This window comes from Mus musculus, chromosome X (assembly GCF_000001635.26).
Source record: "Mus musculus strain C57BL/6J chromosome X, GRCm38.p6 C57BL/6J".
NCBI lineage: Eukaryota > Metazoa > Chordata > Mammalia > Rodentia > Muridae > Mus > Mus musculus.
Genome location: NC_000086.7, coordinates 155161780 through 155183785, shown reverse-complemented (window position 1 = coordinate 155183785; position 22006 = coordinate 155161780). Strand labels below are relative to the sequence as shown.

Sequence of the window (22006 nt, the reverse complement as noted above, 5' to 3'; positions counted from 1 at the left end):
GGTTCACAGCAGTCTTAAGAGCATCGGTGTGTAGAGTCATATTAGGTGGGCCAAAACTGCCTTGAGATAGAAGCAGTACTGTCGAAGTATAAAGCACAAAGGAAAGCTCAACATTCTTGCAAGCTTAAGCTACTTGCAGGTCACTATAGAGCTGATGGCTATGGAAGACAGACAGGACACCCTGGTTTCCCTTGTGTAATAACTTCTACTTTTGGGAAAATAACTGATAAAACAGGCTGTGTGCGTGCACATGATAGATATTCCCACAAATGATCCTCAGCCTACAGGGAATTCATTTGGATCAAAGAAGCAGAAAGTCCACCATGGTTCCAGGTTTGGTCATGATTAGGTCCAGAGTCTTTGGAGTTCAGGGACGAAACTCAGTGGGAGCACAAAGAATGCATTTCTCAATGAAAACAGGTAAAGGGGAAAGAGGTCTTGGAAAGATAGAAATAATAGATATGTTTTGTACTATGAGATTTTGAAGATTGAAAGTCTTGCCCTACTTATTATCTTTGGATCTTCAGTGTGATGGCTGCACTCAGAAAATGTTTGTTGGTTGAATAAGACACCTATATACACACCACTTTGGAAGAAGTTCTGGGTTGTGTGCTTAAATGAGTTGGATCTTCCACTGAATAGGCCTTGTTGACAGTCAGTCTTGTAGTCCAGGCTGTAGTTGCTTACCAAACTTCTACTCTTGAGTTTCTTCTTAAATTAAAAGAGCCCCAGGTCTTCACTTGGAATATTGATATCAGTGAAGCCAATACATTTTCACTACATTTTAGCTAAGTTAAGTTACAGTCAATGAGTATACTTAAGTAATGAGTGGAATTTAGGGACCATCTTGGAAGGGAGATAACATGCATTCCTTCATTTCTTCTTTCATTCTGCTGCTTGAAAGTAAGATGTGTTAGCTAGACTCTGAGTAGCTGAACTTAAGCTTTAAAAGATAAGCATTGTAGTGATAAATATTTAAAAAATCCTGGTGTGCAGGGTTTCTTTTTGCCTTTGACAGCTTATGGTCCCAGATAAAACACATACACATAGTCTCATATTTTAATATGCCTTAAACAGCACAATAGCTGGACAACTGCCTAACCTCCATGCTGTTAGAATCCACTTTCCTACAGATAACGCTGAGTTACTACTTACTAATTTCTATGTTCTATCTTGACCCAATTGGGCAATCCTCTGAGCCATGATCTCTTGACTCTTTGCTCAGGGTGGCACTCCTTTTCCCTCCTGCACATTTTTTTTCTTCCATGATGACCCCATCTCTCCTCTCTCCTCCACATCTTCTTTATCCCATGGCTGTTTCTTCTCCCTCTTCCCCCTTCCTTGTGGTCTCTAGCCCAGAAACCTAAACCCCACCTATGCATCTTCTCCCCAGCTATTGGCTGCCTGCATCTTTATTTACCAATCAGAATTAGCTGGGGGCAGGGTCCCTCATACTGCACGCAGACTCCAAATCTTGGAGACCAGCACCTAGCATTACAATAAACAGTAAAAGAGAAACCATCAACAAGGACCAACCCTGTAGATGACAGTGTGTGTAGCTAAGAGGAGTTTGAGTACTTTGTGTCTTTGGAGGTATCATATTTACTCTGGGTTGCTTATTTATAAAGTTGTATTTAAAATGCAAAGTTTTAACTATTAGTTTTAGGACTACTGTACTACATCTAACTATATTTCAATCCGATACAACTGCAGCCTTTGAAATATACAACTAGGAGAGATGTCTCAAACCAAATGCCCCTCTCTCTTTTCCCTTTTTTTTCTTTTATTAGGTATTTTCTTCATTTACATTTCCAATGCTATCCCAAAAGTCCCCCATACCCTCCCCCCACAAGTCCCCTACCCACCCACTCCCACTTCTTGGCCCTGGCATTCCCCTGTACTGAGGCATATAAAGTTTGCAAGACCAATGGGCCTCTCTTTCCACTGATGGCCGACTAGGCCATCTTCTGATACATATGCAGCTAGAGACATGAGCTCTGGGGGGTACTGGTTAGTTCATATTGTTGTTCCACCTATAGGGTTGCAGATCTTTTCAGCTCCTTGGGTACTTTCTCTAGCTCCTCCATTGGGGGCCCTGTGATCCATCCAATAGCTGACTGTGAGCATCCACTTCTGTGTTTGTTAGGCCCAAGAAAAGCCTCACAAGAGACAGCTATATCAGGGTCCTTTCAGCAAAATCTTGCTAGTGTATGCAATGGTGTCAGTGTTTGGAGGCTGATTATGGGATGGATCCCGGGTATGGCAATCTCTAGAAGGTCCATCGTTTCATCTCAGCTCCAAACTTTGTCTTTGTAACTCCTTCCATGGGTGTTTTGTTCCCAATTCTAAGAAGGGGTGTCCACAGTTTGGTCTTTGTTCTTCTTGAGTAAGGTTATAAAACACTCTATAAGGCCATGAGTTCTCTATCTCCCAGAAGAATTCTTAACTTGGGATTCTGTTAATGCTAAATTCTCGTCTCTTTCTCCTACCCTATGATATCCTATCTTATCCTGTCCTATCCTATCCTATCCTATCCTATCCTATCCTATCCTATCCTATCCTATCCTATCCTATTCTTGTTGTGGAGTATCTACCAGAAAACACAGCCCAGATGTGAGTTTAGGACAATGGAAAGTCTGTATTAGTTAGCCAGCAACTATATTCAAAATCTCAGTGTAGCCACAAGCCTTTCTTTGAGTGGGCTTTTAAGCACAAAAAAAATATGTTTTGGGTTGACATACATTAGTTAGCAAGAACAATTAACCAGAAGCAGAACTACAGAAGCTAAGAAAACAAGGTTAGTACATTTAGAGACTTTCCCATAGCTATGGACTTTAATTGACTAGGTCTTTGTTTTAGTTTTGGCAGGTGGTACTGTGTATGTGTTGAGGTTTACAGCTTGAATGGTACTTCCATCATGAAGTTATGAAGTTAAGGTTTGGGGGGGCCTACTGAGATCCAGGAGCCAGTTATCTCCTCTCCTCTCCTCTCCTCTCCTCTCCTCTCCTCTCCTCTCCTCTCCTCTCCTCTCCTCTCCTCTCCTCTCCTCTCCTCTTCTCCTATCTCACTTTTTAAAATTTCCCCCCTCAATTCTGGGGATGAACCCAGAGCATTGCCTACACTAAACAAATGTTTGGCTGTTGAGCTACATCCTCATCCCTCTTCTTATATATTCTTTCAGAACCATGAAGGTAGTTTAACCTGGCTAGTAGTCTTCAATGCTGGATCCTGCTGCTTCTAGAAACCAAAGCAGTGTCTTGTTGCTTAGCCAAAATTTCCCTATCCTTTGTGGATATCTAGGCCTGATTTTCTCCATGTGGCAACATGGATACTTAGAGATTGAATGGCTGTAAGGCTTACTCTGAGGAGTAATGTAGGAACACATACATTCTACAAGTATATAATTCAGAATCCATTCCCAGGAGACAGAATTCATGAGGAGGTTTTGGAGACACTAGAGTGGAACATGGCAGGAAAATGAGTTGAGAGGCAGATCTGAGACATAAACACAAACCAATAGTGTTACCTTCAAAGAAGGTGGGTAGATATCTTTGGCAGTTCTCTTCAAAACAGGTGTCAACAAATTTGTAATTGTTCCAGAAGCACACAGAGAGTAAGCCGTATGTTTTAGGAGGCAACCTGAATTGGTTCTCAGAGCCAAAACAGGAAGGTACAGGAAGGGTAGCATTTGGCCTTGGGGTAAGCTCTCCCTCTCCCTCCCCCTCCCCCTCCCCCTCCCCCTCCCCCTCCCCCTCCCCCTCTCCCTCCCTCTCTCCCTTTCCCCTCCCCCTTCTCCCCCTCCCCCTTAGAGAAGTAAGCTTTCATTTCCTTGTTTCTCAAATTAAGCTGGCTAAATTGGTAGCTTTGAGAGGGGATTAGTCAAAGATTCCAAATATCATATTCTTATGTGATTCCTCTCAGTTTTCCTTGCTTTCAGCCTTGGCTAGGGATGAGCACCCAAAAGGAGAAGGGAGAGATGTTTAGCATCTTCAGTAGTGTGGCTTCACTGCCTCCTACTTTGTCTCTTGTTTTTTTCAGCTGCATATCACTGAGAATTTCAGTGGTACCTCTGGAGGTTTTAGTTGTGATGCCTAAAGCCTGGAAGAAAGAGCCTTCTCAGGACCCAGATGAGTGTTCTGGGCTGGCACAGAGACCTCACATGGGGTGATGGCACCAGCACTGGCAGCAGGTAGCACCTGATTAGCCTAATCTTGATGAGATCCTCCTTAGTGAAGAAGACAAGCCCAAATAGTGAAGACATTCCCCCAAATATGAGGCAGCATTTTTTTCCAGAGCTGGTGCCCCCAGAAGGCTTTTCATATCATGGTGGTCTTGCCTATCATAAGCACCACAGCCTTCCCTTGAGGGAACATGGGGATCTTGTTCATCTCCTTGGAGCCCACATAGTCTGCTCCCACAATGAAGCATTTCAGGTAATTGTCCAAAAGTTGGATGATCTTAAGGAAGTAGTTGGACTTCCAGGCTGCCCTGCCTTCCCTGGGCATCAGGACAGTATGTCCGGGATTGCCATGTAGGGTTTAAAGAAGATATTGCTCTAATGAGGACCCCTGGGGGAGAGGCATTTAGAAAACATAAATTAGCCCTGTTAGTCTTCCTATGGGGTTCCCATCCTCCCTCGGGGCATCGAATTCTTCCTTCAATTCTTATGGAAGCATAAGAGTACCTGACCTCAGTCCAATGTTTGGCTGTGGGTGTCTGTATCTGTCTGAGTCAGCTCCTGGGTGGACCTTCTCAGAGGACAGCCTTACTAGGTTCCTGTCTGCAAGCATAACAGAGTATCATTAACAGTGTCAGGGATTGGTGTGTGCCCATGGGACAAGTCTCAAGTTGGGCTAGTCATCAGTTGGCTATTCCCTCAATTTCCACTCCATCTGTATCCTTGCAGTTTTTTTGACAGGACAAATTTTGTGTCGAAAGTTTTGTGGGTAGGTGGTGTCCTTATCTCTCCAGTGGGGTTCTGCCTGGCTTCAGGAGATGACCTCTTCAGGTTCTATGTCCTCAACCCCTGGGAACTCTCAGAGACAGAGCTGCCAACCAAAGAACGTATACCAGCTGGAACGAGGCCCCTGGTACACATGTAGCAGACAGGCAGCTCAGGCTCCACATAGGTCCCACAACAAGTGGGGATACCCAGGGGAGACCCACCTTCTCAGAGGAGAAGGGGGATGGGTGTGGGGGAGGGACTCTGTGAGGGGGCACTGGGAGGGAGCAGGGTTTAAGATGTAAATAAACAAATATAAATGAAAATAAAAACCATAAAATATTTTATGTATAGTAATACAGTTAACTTATTAAATAATACTATAGTAGAATGATTTGATATATTTTAAGACAAAGATTTTTTTGGTTATGTATATGTGTTTGTGTACATATACATTGATACTCAAGGTCAGATAGTGTCAGTTCCCCTGGAGTTATAGGTAACTATGATTCATTTGCAATGCATGTTGGGAACTGAACCCAGATTCTGTACAAGAGCAATACCAGCTCTTAACCACTGAGCTATCTAGCCCAATAATTAGATATGTGTTTAAAGAGAAAAGCAAAAGGAAAAATTTCAGGTTACCAAACATTCCCCCTAAGTTTTGAAAAATCACTTTTTCTTTCCTTTTACTTTTAATTGATTGGGCTGATCAGTTTTGTAGCCTTGGAAAGATTGGAACCCACTATGTAAACCATACTAGCTTCAAACTCATAGAAATGCATTCATCTGCCTGTTCTGTTTCTTCATCGGACAGATTAAGGGCATGAGATACCATGCCTGGGTTATTTTTAAATTGTGTGTGTGTGTGTGTGTGTGTGTGTGTGTGTGTGTGGAGAGAGAGAGAGAGAGAGAGAGAGAGAGAGAGAGAGAGAGAGAAAGGCTGTGTGTTGGAGGGTATTGTAGAGCATGCAGAGGCCAGAACAGGGTGTTAAACACCCTATAGTTGAACTTTAAACTGCTTGATGTGGGTACCAGGAACCGAAATCAGATCCTCTGAAAGAGTAATATGGGCTCTTAATCACTTAACTATCTCTCCAGTCCCCAAATTGCCTTTTCTAGGTGAGTCCATAGGGCAAATGTCTTCAGTGACTCTTCATGTCTAATGTCTGTTGCAATAATGGTCAAAGGGGCCACAAAGAAAACAAACAAAACATTCACAATCCCTGCCTCAAAGGAATACAAGTTGCATTCTTTTGGAATGCAAGAAGGGTTCTTGCTAACTTTAACACCCAGAAAGTGGAATTCAATTCTCAGGGCTAAACTTTGAACTCAAACTCTCTGAGCAGCATGTGATGGGAAAGAGAAGTGGTTTACTGAACATGTGCCTTCTGTCCCTTCCACAGAAGCCTCATGAGGAAGAAACGAAACCACCTAGAAGGCGTCAGTGTAGCTTCTTCCAGAGACAAGCTTCTGGCATGGCTTGCATAATACTTTGGTGATATTTAGAAGTAACAATTTGTGTTAAACTGGGAGAGGAGCAGAGTGGGGGTGGGGGCTGTAGATGTAGCTCAGTGGCAGAGTACTTCTCTAGCCAGCATAAGGTCCTGGGTTCCACTGCACTGCACTGCCAAAAAGTAATATTTAAAACAAACAAACAAACAGATACTATGCTATGTGCTAACATTCGTTCACATAACCTAACACTTGACATTTTAGCTACAATTTTTTGGACAACGTCTTACTGTGAAGCCCAGGATAGCTTCAAATTTATAATCCTTCTGTTTTAGCCTCTTTTTTTTCCTTTTTGTTTGTTTGTTTGTTTGTTTGTTTTTTCAAGACAGGGTTTCTCTGTATAGTCCTGGCTGTCCTGGAACTCACTTTGTAGACCAGGTTGGCCTCAAACTCAAAAATCTGCCTGCCTCTGCCTCCAGAGTGCTGGGATTAAAGGCATATGCCACCACACTCGGCCTGTTTTAGCCTCTTGAGTGCTGGTATCATCACCATGTTTGGTTGTTGCAATGCCTTTTTTAAAACATAAAACCAATACTGAGGATTGAACTCTGGGCTTTATACATGGTAGGAAAATATTCTACGAAGCTATATCCCTGGATATATAGCAACAATTATTTAAAAAATTATTTATTTTTATTTTATGTGTAGGTATTTTTGCCAGTATGTATGTCTATATACCATGTGCATTGTGGAAGAACCTTTAGAAGTTGAGTTATAGAGCATTGAGAGCCACCATATGGGTGTTTGAAACTATATCTGGGTGTGCAGCAGGAGAGACACCAGCTCTTTAATCACTGAGCAATCTCTTCAGCTTTCCCATAGTAAGCACTTTTAAATGTACACTGCAGTGACATTAAATAAGTGCATTCTTATCAGCACTAACCATCTCACAACATTCTGTCTCTTTTGTAAGACTGTATCTTATGTTTCTAAGACTGGCTTTGAACTCATTATATAACGTGGAGCTTCTTCTCTTCCAGCTCCCACCCAGCAAGTGCTGAGATAACAACCCAGCCAGGTTTATGTAGTGCTGGAGGGCATAGCTTCTAGGAAAACACTATACTAACTGAACTCCACCTAGAGACTGTAACATTTGTCTTTATATCTCCATCAATTTTATGACTCTAGGTTTCTCTCTTAAGTAGAATCATAGTATTTGCCTTTTTCTGCTTATTTCACTTATTATCTTCTCTTATCCCATTTAAAGGATGAATAATATGGTATTGTATGTTCGTATATAAATTGTCTTTAGAGAAAAAAGTAAGCACATCTCTCTCTCTCTCTCGTGTGTGTGTGTGTGTGTGTGTAAAATTACAGAAATATATAACATGGTGAAAGCTGTTAATTTTTAATTTTATCATCATTCATGATTAGGCAATTGATAGTCTTTTCCCATATCGGGTGGTAGAGAAAAGAGGTAATATAATGTGTCTGGACCTGCAAGAGAATTTATGTTTTCTTTCATACAAGATAACAAACGTTACGTCAGAACAGAGGAGAACATAAATTCTCCCTTACAAGGCGTCAGAAAGATTGCTTTAGGGTTAATCTTTGACCAGGCTTTTAACAGCAATAAAGTCAGGAGTGTCTGGATTGGTGACCTCAGTGGCAGGGAGAAAACTCCCATAGATGGAAAGTGGATAGGCCAATTACCACAGCTGAATAAACATTGTACCCTAGATTTGGAAGCCTAAATCTAACCCCCTATGAACTATCACTTACATTTTTCACACCAAAGAAGGATTGCCACCTTTTGAGTTCTGTGGATTTTACTCATTTGGTAGAGTGCCTAAACGAAGCTCTGGGTTCAATCCCCAGCACTGCATAAACTAGACACGGTGACACACTTGTGTAACCTCACCACTTGGAAAGTAAATCAAGGGAATCAGAAGTTTAAGATCATCCTGGGCTATGTAATGAGTTCAAGGCTAGGCTGAGCTGTACGAAATCCCACCTCGAGAAATCTGATGCTGCCAGATTCTCTTAAATCATGGCAGGGTCAGTTTTCACAGCTCATAATGCTCTGCTGGAAGACCAAAAGACCCTGTACTACAAGAAAGATTTACTCAGCTACATTATCTGATAGGAAGGCCATCCATACGAGTGGCACACCTACAAGTGGCTTTTCTTTGGCCTGGCCTTTCTCACACTGTGGTAGCTAAAATTTGAGCATACTAAGAAACAACTAGGTAAAAGGCTATGGCCTCTTTTCTGAAGTCATGTAGTGTTTATATGGGATATAATCTCTTAGATCAATGGTTCTTAGTCCTAATGCTGTGACCCTTATGGTGTTCCCTGTGTCATGGAGACCTTCAACCATAAAATTATTTTTGTTGCTACTTCGTAACTATAATTTTTCTACTGGTATGAATTGTAATGTAAATATCTGATATGCAGGATACCTAATATATGACCCCTGTGAAACCGTCATTTGACCTCCAAGGGGTCATGACTCACAGGTTGAGAATTGCTGCATTACAAGGAAGTTCTTACAGCCTATCTAAATAGCAAGGGAGAAGAGGACGGCCAAGGTTTTAAAAAAATGTGAATAACCAGAGTAATTGCTGTGTTCATTTTTAGTGCCAGCATGTTTGACAGTGTGTTTCTGAGGTGGGAAGCATCTAAGTATGGCATGGGACTTTCTATGGGATAACGGCTGAGTCCTTGAATACATCAGCATTTATAACCTCAGCCACCTGCCCTTGTAAAGACTGATTTTCAGCAGTGGCCAGGTAGAAATGATTTAGAACTGATTCATTCAAAGTCAAATCCAGGGTTCCTAAATACAATTTGGAGAGAAGCTGGAAAACTAAAAAATTAGTTCAATTATGAGAAAGTGACACCTCCAGGCTGGTGAAGGGTGACAGCTACCATAATTTTAGTACATGCCATTTTATAAGCTACCATGAAGTTAGAAACTTTGTAAGATTTGTTCAGTTTATCTGATCCCCCAAAGAATTAATTATGAAAAGAAAAAAGCAAACAATGAGATGGCTCCCTGGAAAAAAAATCTTGTACTTCATATTCACAAAAACTCTATTTTGTCTCAATTTCTAGTTTTATGGCCTTAGATACAGCACTAAATTGAGATGAATTTTAATGTTGTCATCTCTGAATTACTAATAGGACCAAAGAAACTTATTTTGTCTCACATCTATACAAGTCTTTTTTTTTTTTTTTTTTTTTTTTTGATTTGAGACATGATTTCTCTGTGTAGTTCTGGCTGTCCTGGAACTCACTTTGTAGACCAGGCTCGCCTCGAATTCAGAAATCTGCCTGCCTCTGCCTCCCAAGTGCTGGGATTAAAGGCGTGTGCCACCACACCCGGCTATACAAGTTTTGATGTGTTCTAATTATTCCAATTATTATTGGCATTTGTTTATTGTACATGGTACTGAGCTTCATAAGGATATTTTTATGTAATTATACCCAGTTTCCTCACCATACCATCTATCTTTTCCTTTCTATCTTTTCCCTCCTGTTAGTCTCCTATATTCCCCTAAGCATGTTCACTTCTGTTGTCATGTTGCATATGTTTGTGTGTTTGTGTGTGTGTGTGTATGACTTCATGTATTTATACAATCTCTAGGGTCCATAAAAAGAGAAACTGTGGTTTTTGTTTTTCTGAGGCTGACCTAATTTGTTTCTTCTGACTTCAAATGCACTACATAGTAGAGAATGATCTTGAACTCTCTTTGTGTTCCACCTCTCAGGTGCCAGGATTACTGGTATAAGCCACTAAGTTTGCCTTATTTCTACGTTTTCCCACTTAAACATATTGGGTGGGAGCTCTGGATGATGGCTCAACAGTTAAAAGCATGTCCTGCTAATGGAGACCAATGTTGAATTCTTAGTACCACGTCAGGCAGCTCACAACCACCAATAGCTCCAGTTCCATGGGAATACAATGCCCTCTTCTGGCCTTTGTGGGAACTGTATGAACACGATGCACATACATACATACATGCATACATATATACATACATACATACACACACACCCACATACACACATACATGGGATTTCCTTAAAAATTCCACTAAGTGTTTCACTCCTTCTTCTGACTGGTGAAGGCAGATAAGAGCTGAGGGAGGCATTTAGAGAGGATCTGAGACATAACGACTGAGAGGAAAATGAGGAGCTGGCATGCTCTGGGGGTCAAGTTGCTAGTGATGTGAAATTATCCCATGCATTTGAGGAAAGAAACATTTATTATATTTCATTACATCCTCAGCATAATTCAAAGGGGGAGGATTTATCATCAATGTGTCTAATCTTTGCATTTTAGGCATTAGCATTACTCATTAGCTTATCATACATGGAGAAAACAGGATGAAATAGTATAATGATAGATAAACTATATACAGTGAAGGTCCAATAAAGATAATAATATTCTCTTATGATGACTGATGGGAACTCACTCAAACAAAAGTGGATTCAAGTCAAGACCCAGCAGACTAGGAATTAACCTTGTAAAGTCCCCTGGCTCAGCCTTAGCACAGCTGACACTTGCAACTATGTCTTTCTTTGCTATGGGCTGTCCTACTTATTGCAGGATGTTTGATAGCATCCTTGAGCTCTGCCTACAGGAGGCCAGTAGCAGCCCCTCCCAAATTGGGACAACTGAAAATTGATATAAGTAAGTAGGAATTATCTAATTTAGAAGAACCAGGACCAGACAAAGGCATTGCCCCAAGAAGGAACAGCAATTGCAAAGGGAGAAAGGCTGAAGCAGGCTTACCCAGCCTAGGCAGCTCCAACTGTCCTGCTCTCCCTCTGAGTTCCTCTACAGGGACAAAGTGGTAGAGAGGCAATAAAGAGGAAGTGGAATGGCCCTGAGGGCTGTGTGCTTCCTCATTCAAAAAAGGTCAGCTGCTGGCTGCTCTCTGTCCTTCTTTATAGTCTGAACAAGACCAGATAATAAAAGTTTGCCTGGGCATGCAGTCAGGTTTTAGAAAACTGGCTGGCAAATATTGAAATTACTGCCAGTTTACAATTCTATCCCAGCAGAAAAAAAAAAAAAGGTTTTGTGTGTGTGTGTTTTGTTTTTTGTTTTTTGTTTTTTGTGTTTTGTTTTGTTTGAGTAGTGGGGGAACTAACTCATCTCCAGAAAACTGAAATAAATTAATATTTTTTTCTGGAAGAAAAAAAATAAACTCAGTCAAAATAGAAAAATGCAAGCAGAAATGAGCTCTAATATAAAAGGTAAGTAAGACATCAATTACAAACAACTATCAGCTGCCTGAAATGATATGATTTTTGAAAAGACCTTAAAATGGAGGAGTCACATAATTGAAAGGTGGGAAAAAGATAGAAGGAAGTAAAGCAACATCAAAAACGATTCAAGGAACTAGTGTGTTTTGGGAAATAGCCAGTAATAAATTGCAAAAGGAAGTCTGCTGCACTTTCCAAGGTAACCACTGAAATGACTGTTTAACAATACAACTAGGTCCATAACTTCTGTTAGTTTCACTGTGTCTCTGTTTACTTTGTGTTTACATGATATGTCCATTGCTGAGAGTGGGGTGTTGAAGTCTCCCACTCTTATCATGTGAGGTGCAATGTGTGCTTTGAGCTTTCATAAAGTTTCTTTTATGAATGTGGGTACTCTTGCATTTGGAGCATTGATGTTCAGAATTGAGAGTTTATCTTGGTAGATTTTTGCTTTGAAGAGTATGAAGTGTCCCTCTCTCCTTATGTTTTTTGATAGATTTTTGTTGAAAGTTAATTTTATTCTATATTAGAATGGCTAATGGAGAGCTTGTTTCTTGGGAACATTTGCTTGGAAAATTGTTTTCCAGCGTTTTACTCTGAGGTAGTGTCTGTCTTTGTCACTGAGGTGTGTTTCCTGTATGCAGCAAAATGCTGGGTCCTGTTTTTGTATCCAGTCTGTTAGTCTATGTCTTTTTATTGGGGAATTGAGTCCATTGTTGTTAAGAGATATGAAGATATGAAGGAATAGTGATTGTTGCTTCCTGTTGTTTTTTGATGTTATTCTTATATTTGTGAGGTTATCTTCTTTTAAAATTACTCATTTCAGGTATCCTCTTTAATTTAGTTACTATTCAAAAGTCATCTATTTTTTTTATTTCTCCTATTGAGTTATCTGAGTCACTGTCATTTTTTTTCTAGCTTCCTTGACTATTTGCTCTGTGCTGTCCATTAATAGGTGATGATGGTGTTCTCTCTTCTGGGTTTTCTTTGCCTATTTCTGCCTCAGAGGCTCACAAATCTATTGCTTGATTATATGTTATGTAATTTTAGCAAATGTTTCTTTAAGTACTATTTCTGCCCCATATGCTCTTCTGGGATTCCAAATACAGATATGTCACATCTTTGCAAAAAAAAAAAATAAAGAAGAAGAAGAAGAAGAAGAAGAAGAAGAAGAAGAAGAAGAAGAGAAAGAAAGAAAGAAAGAAAGAAAGAAAGAAAGAAAGAAAGAAAGAAAGAAAGCAAGCCAGGCCTCATGCATGCTGGGTAAGTTATCTCTACTGAGTTATGGTCCCAACTCCAAAACATAGTTTCTTATACTATTTTATTTGTCATGTGTTTTTAATAGGACGACTTCAATTCTTTTTTTCTCTCTACAATTTATCAGTCTGACCTAACCCTGATGTGGTCACATGAAAGAGAATCAATGGTAAAGGGGATGCAGAAGGCACAATTGCCATGACTAATCTATACTGATGAAAACAGGAGCTATAGCTGAACAATAACAAAAGCAACATTGAAAAGAAAATTTGAGGAAGGGTCTCAATATGTGCAGCAGACTAGGCTGGCCTTTAACTAAGAGGTCTTCCTGTCTCTACCTTCTGAATACTGCAATTCAAGGCGTGTGTTATCAAACCTAGCCCTCATGTGGCATGTTTGAAATGCCATTGATGGAGTATATGTATTAGTACTTTGTTCCTCCTATGACTGGATAATATTCTACTCTATGGAAATGATTGGTTTATTCATTTTCATCAGTTAATGAATGTGTGGTTTTTTTCCCACTGTGTGACTATTGTGAGTACTGTCACTATGAATGTTTGTATATGTTTTGGTGTAAACGTCTAATTATTTGTAGTTTTTGTTTATGATGATGATGCATGTATTTATTGTGTGTATACATGAACAAAGGCATTCCTGTGGAGGTCAGATACAACTTTTAAAAATCAGTTCTCTCCTTCCACCTTTACATAAGTTCCAGGAATCAAACTTGGGTCGTCACGCTAGAGAGGCATGATTTTAATCATTGACCTAACTTGCCAGCTTTGCTTTTTGCTTCTCTTGGTATTTACCTAACACTAGATTTGCTGAGTCATAGAACTCACTGCCTGCCACTTAGGTTTTTTTTTTTTTTTAATTCACTATTATTCAGTGTGTGTGTGTGTGTGTGTGTGTGTGTGTGTGTGTGCGCACGCGCACACGCGCTGTTTTTTTCTTCCATCTTTTCTAGGGTACCAGAATGGAACTCAGGTTATCAGGCTTTGGTAGCACACTGAGCATTCTGTCTGACCTTATGCTTAACACTTTGAGGAACTAGAAGACTAGTTCTTCACATGCTCAGGAACAGTTGACATATTCTTATTTTAGCTTTCCTCAGGGTGTGAAGTGACATGTCAGTGCAGTTCATGTGCATATTTCCATGATGGTGTCTTTTCATGTGCTAAGTATTATTTGTGTATCTTTTTCTGAACAATCCTGTTCTAGTTATTTGTTCTGTTTTAACTTAAAAAATCATAAACTGTTTGATAATCACCATTCAAGTTCCTGCTTTACTCCCTTTTCTAAGATTTACTCCTACATTGTCTTTGAGAATCTTGTAGTTTCAGCTCATGTATGATTCCTCTTAGACTTCTAAAGGTTTATAGCATCATTTAAAACAAGAGAAACTGTATAGAGAGTCCAGTTGTTAACACTGGCTGTTCTTACAGATGAACACTCTTCAATTCTCAGTATTCTCATGGAAGCTCACAACCATCTTTAACTCTAGTTCCTGGCTCTCTGATATCCCTTTCTGGCCTCTGCAGGTACCAGGCCAACATGTAGTGTATAGACATACATACAGGAAAAATACCCATACACATGAAATTAAATGAAAATTTAAAAATTATGGCTGAGTATATATAGTTCTACTGGAAAGTACTTGCTTACCATGGATGAGACTCTTGGATTCAATCAGTACCAAAAAAAAAAAAAAAAAAAAAAAGAATCAGAAAACTAGAAACAATTACAGTATTGTGTTTAAAACAAAATGTGCAATGTGTACTCTTTTTGAATTCTGATCTCAGCTGAGAACAATATTTGAAATGAGCCAGTGCTCACTCTGTAGGACAAATAGATGCTTTCATAAACATGTCACTCTTGAATGGAGTGCAGCTTATGACCTATTTACTTATAAAGTAGCCTAACAGCTTGCCTTCAGAGCGTGGGGGGAAGGAGGAAAGATTCCACTGTGAGAATCAGGGCAAAAAAAAAAAAAACCCACAAAAACTAATTTGGTCTAAACAAGGGTGCTTAGAATTTTCTGTGTCTTTCAAAGACTACTTTCTCCTTGCTAAAAGAGGATGAATAAAACTGTCTTTTGATGTCTTCTGACCTGGAAATATCTAATGTAAACATAATGGCTCTTTTATTTCTATAAAATGAAAGATGGTTTAAGTTATACAAGCCTCATCATACCAGATTGTTTGTTAAATATAATTCACTGGAATCATGGTATAGTTGTAATCCTGGCTTAGTTTCATTTTAGCAAAAGGCTCATAATGGGACCAGCATAGGGGGAAAAAAGACACAGACTTCTTAGCCTCCTTTTTTTTTCCTTCTAGCCTAGTGGGGGTAGGGAATTGTAGCAACATGTTCTGTTCTCCAGCAACAAAAGCATAGGCACAGGCCCAGTGCACTTAATGTTGCCACCTAGAAAGTCCTGGCACCAGGATTTTATTTTTATTTTATATTTTACACTAATTAATTGATTAATTTGGGAACACACACATTTACATGCATATATGAGTGTATGTATGTGTGCATATGTGTCACTGTATACATAAGGATCTTGGAAAACAACTTGCAAGAACTAGTTCTCTCCTTCCACCACATGGGACTCAGGGATCAAACTCAGGCTATCACGCTCAGCAGCAAGCACCTTTACATGCTGAAATGAACTATCTTACTATATCCAAAACCCAAGACTTGACTGTGACTGGTGGTCACATGGTGTTGTGCAGCAATTTTCTCCCAGATAAAATATTGCGTCCTACCGGGAACTTGGTTAATTGAAGCTCAGGAAATAAACAACTCAAAGTATTCAGGAAGTCTTTCAAACTGACCACATGCAGTAGGCTCTTCTTTTCCCAAAAGTATATAAATTATAAAAATGGTGGAGAGTCTGTCTCAGATCAGCCAAGCTGCCTGAAAGAGACAGAGAACAGCTGACATGCTTAGAAGAAGCATTCTCCAACCCACCCAGCTGCCTGCAGACTGTACAGTGAGTGTCAAGTTCCCAGCTTGTCACTCATGCTGGGGTGGGCCTTGGTGATACAGCTGTCTTTGAGTCATTTCTACTCCTATAACTTGCCACAGACTATTCCCTTTCTTGGGTGTCCTATCTGCACGGAAAGGGTCTCCAGTTGCAGGTGGGCGAAGAAGTTGGCGAATGACAAGCAGAAGCTATGTGAGAAAGTATGTAGAATCTGAGTGTATTGTCACAAAGTGAACACCAGTCTTATATAATACAGAAAACAAAGGCATAGGATGTCACAGCAGGCAAAGTACATTGAAGTTACCTGACACAAAACAGAGGAATGACTTCAAAGGAACTTACAGGAATCAGGTAATATTTACAGTAAAGATACTACAGCTCTGCTTAGGGTCAGCTAATGACAGGTAAGGATTTCACACCCTAGTCACAATTTGTGCTACTCCTTTGAGCCTTGTGAAAGCTAGCACCAGGGGGTTCTGCTCTATCATACCTTCTCATGGATAATGTAACACCAAAAACTCCCTATTTCCTAGGCCTGGATAAATTTTTACATGAGTGTAACTTGGCTGTTCTTTAAAGTATCTGTAGGGACTCTCCATCTGTCAGAAAAACTCACCAACTTGCTTCTAATATGCAATGTAGCCTGCTATACCTGGCTGTAGAGAAGATCCCTGTCTAACTCTTACATGGTAAACCCACCTATTAGCTAGGCCATTGTGTATTCCCTTGTTTGGGTAGGACTGGCTTCTGTCTTAAGTAATCACTCTGCAGACTAGTCCTGAGCTATTCTAGCTCCATTCTTTGTAATGCCTACACTGTCTCTACTGGAAGTAAATTTGAATGTTACTGAATATGTAACATTCTTACTGAATTCCAAGCTCATCAGCTTCAAGGATTTTCTAGGACTTTGGAACACTGGTGGAGCTTTACCTATGTCAGAATTCAATCTTAAAAGGCACTTATAATAAAACAATACTGAAAGAGAGCACATGGATCCATACACCAGACTAACACGGGGATAGTGTATGAGTATACAGGTTATGAGAATGCCAAGGTTCCAGGAGGTTGAGTTTCCTTGAAACTCTTTGCCTCGCGAGTGCTTCCAGGCCTCTCGGTCTGTCAAGAATACTTCACTTGAGTGGACACAGTAGTAACTGACCTCTTACCCATAGTCCTGTAAATAATCCCAATGAAATTCATTAGTTCACCAGGCTGGATTTTGGTAGTATCCTTACTTTGGTCTGTCATCATTTCTCTATTTGCGGTAAGTAGACATTTGCTTACATCTCCCCAGGAATAGGATCACACAGCACACAGGCATTCTGTCTAGCAACTGTCAAAATAGACATGCCCAGAAGGAAGCCAGATGTCTGCCATAACTCATATCATGCATACCATCTGTATGACCTGATACAGTAGGCTTTGCTGCTTCTGCTTTGTGAGCATTTTTGAAGTTTCCTCTGCAACCTGGCCTTATCATTATTATTTGTTTTGTGGGAGGGTCTCGTGTATCTCAGGCTGATCTCAAGTCTCAAACTCACTATGTAGCCTCCAATGGCCTTAAACTCTTGATCTTTTGGTCTCAACCTCCAGAGTGTCAAGATTATAGGACCACATCTGGCCCTCTTGCCCTATCCAGTTCTCCCCCTCCTTTCCAGTCTCCTTTCTATCATTAAGACATGAAAACCTTTTAAATGTACTTGTACTATTATTGAATGTACCAACACTTGTCACTTTCTGAAGAACTAACTTTTCAGCCATGAGAACCCTTTCTATTTGAAGAATTATATCCCTTACTAGAGGGACTCAAGGATGTTCTCTTCTACTAGTTCCCACGCAATCTCCTCTCAGTGGTCACTGGCCAGGTATCTTTCTTATCAGTGTTCTCTCAGTGCTGAGCAGATGTAAGGTTACATTTCAAATGTGCCATTTGAATACTTGACAGAGTAGAATAGCATTATGATTCACATTCAATCAGAGCAATTAAACGAGTGGTTCACAAACTTTGGGTTGAGTGAGACCCATTTTCAAGCTGAATATCACATATCCTGCACATCAGGTATTTATATAACAATTCAGAATAGTAGAAAATTACAGTTATGAAATAGAAAAAGTAATTTTATTGTTGTGGGGGTCACCACAAAATGAGGTATTAAAGCATCACAGAATTATGGAAGTTGAAAACCACTGTTTTAGACTCTAAAGTTTAGAGGTTTGCTGAAAATATGTGATTTGGTTGATGGTCACCACAGTTAGCATATGTCTCTGTGTTTCTAACCTTCAAATGTTCTAACAGAGGAGCTTGGCTAAAACATGTGTTAAGGGCCTTCTAGTCTGTGTGGCTTCTCTGCATCTGATTTGTTATAAAGGAAGGAGAGAAGCTATTCATACTTCAAACTTGAACACTAACTACGTGAGACAGGATAATCACAGGTAAGTGCCACCATAATGTAATGGTGCATTGTATATAACAGAAAGATGTTTCAGGGCCAAGGCAGATGGCTCATCCCAGAAAGGCACTTGCTGTTCAAGTTTAGTGTCCCGAGTTTTATCTCCAGATCCCACAGTGTAAGCAGACAACCAACTTGTGCAAGTTGTCTTCTGACCTCCACAGTACTCTGTGACACATACCTCCCCCATCCGCATGCACATACATACAATAATGAATATATTTTAAAAAGCCATTTTAAAAAATGGCTTCATACAGTGATTTTGTATGAAATGATACTTAAGGGAAAAAACCGTGAGTGTAATTCAGTTAGGCAATATTTTTATGTATTTTGTACACAGTAACTTTTGAGGTTGGGGAAAGGAATTAGGATATATATACCTGGGAGACAGGGAATGATGGCTTTGGAGGGATGAGCTTTCTGAGGCAAGGCTACCTCAAGTTCTGTGTGTAGTTGCTGTTTTTCCACTTGTGTATGTTCTGTCTCTAGTAGGTCCATGGCTATGCATTTGGAATATTCTTGATGTATCCTTCTGGTTTACTCATTAATATGTGTTCATGTCACTCTATATAGAAAATAATATCCTATTACTTTTATATAGCAAGAGCAGGTAGCTAAGAGCATAGTCAGTGTTGGTGAAATCCTTCATGTCCTGGATGAATTATCAAGGATATTCAATTTAGAATTATTATTAGTTTTCATAATTATATATGCAACTGTGTTTGCATTCCTTCTCCTCTTCCTTTTTCTCCTGTTTCCTCTCTCTCTAGAAGTCCAGCTCCAAGAGACATAACACTGTTTTATGACCTCTGCAGACACACACACACACACACACACACACACACACACACACACAATCTGAAAAAGAAAGAAATCCAAAGTCCTAGAGAGTTCTAGGCAGATTAGGCTAAATGAGACTCTACTTCCAAAAATGGGAGGCTGGGTGGGTGCAAAGATGTCTTAGCATTAAGAGCGAGTATACTGCTCTTTTAGAGGATCTGAGTTAGTTCCCAACACCCAAGCACTCATGTTTGACAGCACACACTGCCTATAATCCAGTTCAAGGGCACCTGATGCCCCTTTCTGGACTATGCAGACATGCCCATACAAATGCATTTGCATATTAAAAATAAAATAAACATTATTTAAAAGACAAACTTTCACTGTGGCCTAGCCTAACCAAAAGTCACCTCATTATCTTCTCAAATGCTGGTATTACAGGCATGAGTAACCAAAACCTGACTTAAATATCGTTTAGTGACCATAATATTTACTATAATAGTAGTCTTAATTAAAAATCATGAGAAAGAGTCACATGGTGTGTGTGTGTATGTGTGTGTGTGTCATAGACATTATGAAATAATGTGTGTTTAAAAAGGCTAATGTGGGCTACATAAAATCTGAACTTGTATGAGTGACATGGGATCTGTACAGAAGACACTTAATCCAGGAGGCTGATCCTGATTCTTTTAGAAGGGCCTGTGTGTTTCAAAAAGAGAAAAAAAAAAAACACATTTCTCTCAAATATGGAATCCAGATTTGTGGATTTGTGTGAGTATTTGTCCCTGAAGTAGAAAGGAGACTAAGACAGGGGAGTAGAAGTTTTGAACAGAGGAAGGAAGAGAATGTAGTGCAATATAGTTATATTGGGACCTGAAAGTAGAAGGTGGAAGGAAGTGAGCCATCAGGAGGGGTAGGGTGGGGGAGGCAGTGGAAGAGGGGAAAGAATAAGACACAATATGATAGCAGATACGTAATAAACCTCATAAGTTTGTATGCTAACTTCAAACATAGTCAACAAGGGTTTGGGGATATGTTAGTAAAATGTTTTCACAAAGCCCTAGATTTGATCCATAGCATCCCATAATTGTATGTGGTAGTGCCTTCCTTTAACCCCAATATTTAGGGGTTGAAGGTAGGAGTTCAAGGCCAGTTTTGGCTACATAGTGAGTTTGAGGCCATCCTGGGATATGTGAGACTCTGTCTAAAAGCAATCAAACACGCAAATAAACAAATAAAAACAAAAAATGAAATGACAATAAAGAGGTTGAAATACAATGAGGTATAAAAGACCAATTATTAGATACTGATTTATTGATTTATTTAGTGATTTACTTCAAGCACTAACTATATGCACTGCCTATTTGCCAAGCATGACAACACAACATGATCTGGAGAAATAGCTAAAACAATGGATCTGTTACCCTAGCCATGTAAACTTCTGTAAAATCTCTTGTTTGCCTCATCTTGTGGTTTTAGACTATGAACAGAGAATGCAACCTGAATCTTATACCAAGGCCTTTCAGGAGCTATCCTGGCTTTGTCCTACTAGTGATATATCTCTTCCACTCTCATTGATGTTAGAGTGCTTATTCTAAAGAGATTCCTGCAACAAAATGAAAGAAGGAAGCAAAGAGGATGGAGGGAGGGAAACAAGGAGAATGAGAGGGAGGGAAAGAGATCTCTAAAGAGATGAAAGCTTTTCCTAGGTCTTACCACTTGCCTTTAACTGACTAACAAGATGGTGCCTCAAGGGGAAAACCGGGATCTCAAAAAGAGGTCTGCATTAAGTTAAGCATCTTTAGGTTGGTGTGACCACAGAAAGAACCAGTAAGGACCTCTCCAGCCTCACATAAGAAGCAAGTGTCCCCAGAAGTGGATGCTCACAGTCAGCTATTGAATGGATCACAAGGCCCCCAATGGAGGAGCTAGAGAAAGCACCCAAGGAACTAAAGGGAACTGCAACCCTATAGGTGGAACAACAATATGAACTAACCAGTATCCCGGAGCTCTTGTCTCTAGCTGCATATGTATCAAAAGATGGCATAGTCAGCCATCACTGGAAAGACAGGCCCATTGGACTTGCAAACTTTATATGCCCCAGTACAGGGGAACACCAGGGCCAAAAGACAGGGGCCAACGCAGGGGGAGTGGGTGGGTAGGGGAGTGGGGGGTGGGTATGGGGGACTTTTGGGATAGCATTGGAAATGTAAATGAGGAAAATACCTAATTAAAAAAAATTAAAAAAAAAAAGAAGCAAGTGTCCCTAGAGCTTGTGTCTCAGCTGCATATGTAGCAGAAGATGGCCTAGTCGGCCATCATTGGGAAGAGAGGCCCCTAGGTCTTGCACACTTTATATAACCCAGTACAGGGGAATGCCAGGGCCAAGAAGTGGGACTGGGTGAGTAGGGGAGCAGGGCAGGGGGAGGGTATAGGGAACTTTCGGAATAGCATTTGAAATGTAAATAAAGAAAATATCTAATAAAAACAAAACAAAACAAAAAAACAAAAAACAAACAAACAAAAAAACAAAACAGAACAACAACAAAAAAAAGGAAGCAAGTGCAGTATGTGAAAGGCTTTCAGAGCACTGTGGTCACTTCCAGTCTGCAGAGTCTCTGCAAAAGGCTGACAGTGTACTATGAGCCTCTGCTTTTCTTCACAAAATTATACAACTTCCAATCCCAGAAACCATCCAGCCCAACAAGTCATAGCCTCCCTTCTGAACAATGTTGTACTTACGGGGTGTACTGGCTAGTACTTACGGGGTGTACTGGCTAGTTTTGATAACACAGCTGGAGTTATCACAGAAAAAGGAGTTTCAGTTGAGGAAATGCCTCCAAGAAATCCAAC

At 40.1% G+C, this 22006-nt stretch overlaps 1 pseudogene; it reads right to left on the bottom strand.

Annotated features, from left to right (window-relative positions):
* Nucleotides 1–3893: 3893 nt before the first annotated feature.
* Nucleotides 3894–4699, bottom strand: Gm8595 (annotated as a pseudogene).
* Between the last annotated feature and the right edge of the window lie 17307 nt (nucleotides 4700–22006).